This window comes from Cydia splendana, chromosome 7 (assembly GCF_910591565.1).
Source record: "Cydia splendana chromosome 7, ilCydSple1.2, whole genome shotgun sequence".
Lineage (NCBI taxonomy): Eukaryota > Metazoa > Arthropoda > Insecta > Lepidoptera > Tortricidae > Cydia > Cydia splendana.
Window position 1 is genome coordinate 6310088 of NC_085966.1, and position 4717 is coordinate 6314804.

The window sequence follows — 4717 nt, forward strand, 5'->3', positions numbered from 1 at the left end:
GGTCGGCTGTTCGGCCCTGCCTGGTCGATGGGAATCATATTTAAGTGCAGCCGCATTCCTTAATTTTTTTTTCAATTAAATTATTCTTCCAATCTCTTTAGCACTTTATTTTATAAACAGACATAAACAAAACATGATTTTTTGTGAGTTGAAGCTGTATTTTATATGCCTCGCTATAAATAATTTTGTTTATATAAATCTCTCTGGATTCATATAAAATTCTGAAGAAGATTATAAGATGTCACATGCGGCGTCAAAGTGAGGTGAGCTTATTGGGGTGCGATTACATTTAAAGTTGGTAGAGAACAACGTTAATGTGAACCTTATTAGATAAAACACATGTTCTTATTTGTTTCTTACTACATTACGCAAACTAGGTATTTGGAACACAAATATATTAACCTTATTGTATGAATAGCTGTGTACCTACCTATTTGTAAGATTGTTTAATTGCTTAATGGCTACCTGAGGAGATTATGCAAAAGAGGGACTTGCAGTTACTCACACCGACTAACCTACTAAATAAACATACACAAATTTATCTTTGTGAATATTATATAAAAGAGTAACTAACTATTCCATTATTAAATTCCTAGCGAAGTGTTCTATATATAAATATTCAGTTTATGTTATTGCTTTTGAGTTTAAAACTCTATTTTATAGACAATAAAATAGCTTTTGTTCAAACATGTACCTATATTTAAATTCAAGGTAGAAACAAGCCGTTTTGTGAATAGTATTAATTAAGGTGTTGGGTTTATCCTATTAAATATGTTATTCGTAAAGCCCATGGGACACATAAGCTCTAGAGGGTGAAGGGTTAATTCGATTAAGTGGAATTCAACCATATTAATATATTATATAATCCTTCATGCCATAAAGAACATTTTTATTTATTAATTATATTTATACTTCAATCAAGCTTTTATTGATAAAATATAAGTAAATATTTCCTATCCTATATGCGACTATAATCCTTCATGTGACTATAATTGTACTAATTATTAAGGGGTTATACATTTGATTTAAGGCTACGACTTCCTCCACGCCACGCAAACACATCTAACGCAAAAATTGACACCTATCATGCTATCATGTTTAAACTTTAAAGTGAATAAGTACATAAATAGACTTCAACTGAACATGTGGCTTTGTAACCTACAAACGCCGCTCGTAAATCCACGACCCTATTCTGGTTGATAGCCCAAATCGAACGGTTGATCCCCGCATCAACCGTTAATAAACCGTCCAGGTTACGCCGCACCGCTCTAAAAAAGTCGTCCGACAGCTGATTGCTATTGGTGTTGATGACTGGCGCAACGTTTTTTTTTTTATAGCAAAGCTTATTTATAGATACATATATGGTATTTTTTCTAAAGCGACATCATGAAGAGCGAAGAATTTTAGGAGTTTGAAAAAATGTGTTGTGATTTCACTGTAAAAATATAAATAAGACAGTGTGGAAATCACAACAATAGAAAATGTGCGGTAATCTTATTAAATATTTACACAAACGTCAGTTACTTTAACTATATAAGAGTACCACTTTACCTAATTTAATATAACATTAATCTAAGCAACCTTTTTACTCAAAATTTAAATGCAAGTTGATCGAATAGCGATTAGCCACTCATAATTATAAAGGGAATCATTATTTGTTACTGAAAATATACCTACAGTCTCTGCACGACGTCTAAAGGGGCCCACTGATTAACAGTCCGCCGGACGGTATCGGCCTGTCAGTTAGACCAAAATTTTGACAGTTCCGAACAACTGACAGGCCGATACCGTCCGGCGGACTGTTAATCAGTGGGCCCCTTAAAGAATCGTAAAGTAGACGGCGACCGCGCGCTTTAGATTCCACAGTGTTTGTCCTCGACACTGCGACACTGTAAAAACTTTTATAACTCATCTCAAGGACAGGACAGACGGAACCCACTGCACCGCATGCGCATTAATGCAAACCACATCAATCCGTTATTCGAAACGTGTGCGGCATAAACTGCCGTATTCGAACTTCAAGATATTCACAAGAGACGACACGTACTAGATCCATTCTAGATACGTTATAGCAAAGAGAATAGATAGTATAGAGGGCTATTGCCAAAGTAAATTTTGTAGTCACGGTACATTTACTGCCATCTATCGACACACGATTAAAACTTAAAATAAAATTGAAAATGTATAAATTAATCAATACATGTTTACGGGTAAATGATTTTTAATTTTTATTGTTCCATACTGACCCATGTTCTTTCACTGATATGTGTTAAAATTGTTAAATATCAAACGTCAACGCCATCTAGCCGAGAATAGGCCAAAGGTATGGCGCCATCTATTCGAGAATGACTTTTTCTTGATTTCCGAGGCACGTTTTTTTCTTAGACTTTATTTATCTTATACGGAGTTATATATATCTCTGGTTATAGTTTAGATATCAACTAGTTCTCTTTTGCAGCGCAATTCGGGCAACCAATGTCACTTTTACGTTAGATAGCGTAAGATATCTATTAGATGTGAATTGGATCTCTAAGTCATATCTGAGGAAATCGTTCAAGAGTATCTCCAGAATCGTGCAAATGTCTGACAGGTTAGATCTTTAACATATCGTTATAGTATCTTGGTGATGTCTAAAAGATATCTAATAGATGTCTATTTCAAAATCCGAATCGGGACCAAAGTTAACATCGCCAAGGGAGTGTCGATCTTCCTGCAAGACGTCATTGACGTGCCTTGGATGCAGCAGATGTTAAATGCACTTATAACCTCCTGCCAATCGAGTATCGAAATCTGTCCGATTAAATTTAACTTTGTCAAATTGACTAAGAGTCAAATTTTCGTTGGAGCCTATTAGTATCTACTATGCGTAGAACGCTGGTGGTCGTCAGGAGGATATGTAAAACTTAGTTACGGCTCTGTTCCTCCTGCATGTATGTAGTTGTCTACAGTTTAATAAATTACCTTGGCAATTAATCATGTTTAAGTGGACAAGCAATGAGTCTGCAAACTCATATAAGGAGTCAGGTCCAAAATTCAAATAAGGAACGTCTATCCGTACATTTTACAAAAGGTACTTTGCTAAGATTTTTACTTAATCAGTTAAGTAGGTATATAAATAATGTATCAGAATAGGGTACCTACCATCCTTACTAAAGTCGTATTCGTAAATCTATTTTAAAACGGATAATTTATAAACATGAACATGAAATATCGATACACTGGTCGGTTTGCATCCGACTAAATAATACCTACCTAGCGAATTTTGTAAACAATAGTGGCGGCGCGTCCATAAAAGCCGATTCCCACCGGCTTGCCTGTTTTTGGACGTTTAAGCAGAGTTGTAAAGTAAATATGTAAGCCAAATTAGCCCCGTCTTGCCTATGGATATGTTTGACGCGCCGCCACTGGCTAAACATCCACAGTTCTAGTGCAATTACCTATATTTATTTTATCGAATGTATGAAAGCGACCGGGTAAAGAAAAAGATAAGTAATTATATTTTATCTAATATTGGTGTCGTCTGGCGATAAGTTATGTAAGCTAAATCCAACGAGCAAAATAATAGTTTGTAACGGGTATTCTATTAATACGCTTTTGCACATTTTTTTAAATAAATCAAAAAATATTGAGACTATAGGAGTTGCACAGCATATAACTTTATATAAATATTTTTAGGTAGGTATGTACATGCATGAACTAATAAACTAAGTATGTAAGGATGATATCAAGTAATTTTAACAGAGACAAAAACCTAATGTCTTTAGTCTATTTAAAAGTTTTAAACCAACTGTAAATTAATTTAATTTTTAACAAGCAGAAACGTCTACGAACGATGCTTGATGATGATGATTATGCTTAGAATAAATTTAAAAGTGGAAAAATAACTGTCTTGGATGACATTTGAACTCACGGCGTCTGAATCGATACTCCAGCGCCCTGCCATCTGAGCAAGCAAGACCTCATCCATAGCCAGCCAATCTTTCCACCATATGGGTCTAGAGGACCCTAGCGACTTCTACCGTAAGAGCATTAATTCTCTAAAGTGTAATATTACACTTCTTAAACGGCTACCGGAGTTCCAAGTCATATTGGAAATTCACCAGTTACGATGTGCTACCTTATACTAATTGAATTTTTAACGACCAAAACGTCTGCGAACGATGCTATTAAGCTTAGAATAAATTTAAAAGTAGAAAATTACTCAGATGGCTGGGCGCTGGAGTATCGATCCAGAGGCCGTGAGTTCAAGTCGCACCAAGACAGTAATTTTTCCAGTTATAAATTCAACTGTAAATTTCTCGTAAAAATAGTATAGAAATCTGAATTTCCATAATTTAAACTTTTAATAATTACTGGAAGTCATAATTCTAATAGATGGATCCGATTACCAATCAAAGTACTTAGGTAACTTTATCAAATGTGATGAATTGGTACTTTAGTTACGATTGTGACATTTTGATCTCAAGAGCGACGAGAGACGCAAATTCTTTTATACGAATGTTTGCAATGAACTTAAAGCATACCTAAAGCTATTTTAAAGCATGATAGATAAATATTTTAAATAATTTGTTTTTATTTAGTCACACATTATAAATAGATACAAAGGTTAACATTGAGAATTGAAATGTTTTCGTAATTAAAGATATTATACAGAGTGATCAATCCAAATGGGTCAGTATGGAGAAGTCAGAAACTATGAGAGATAGCGAAATCTGTT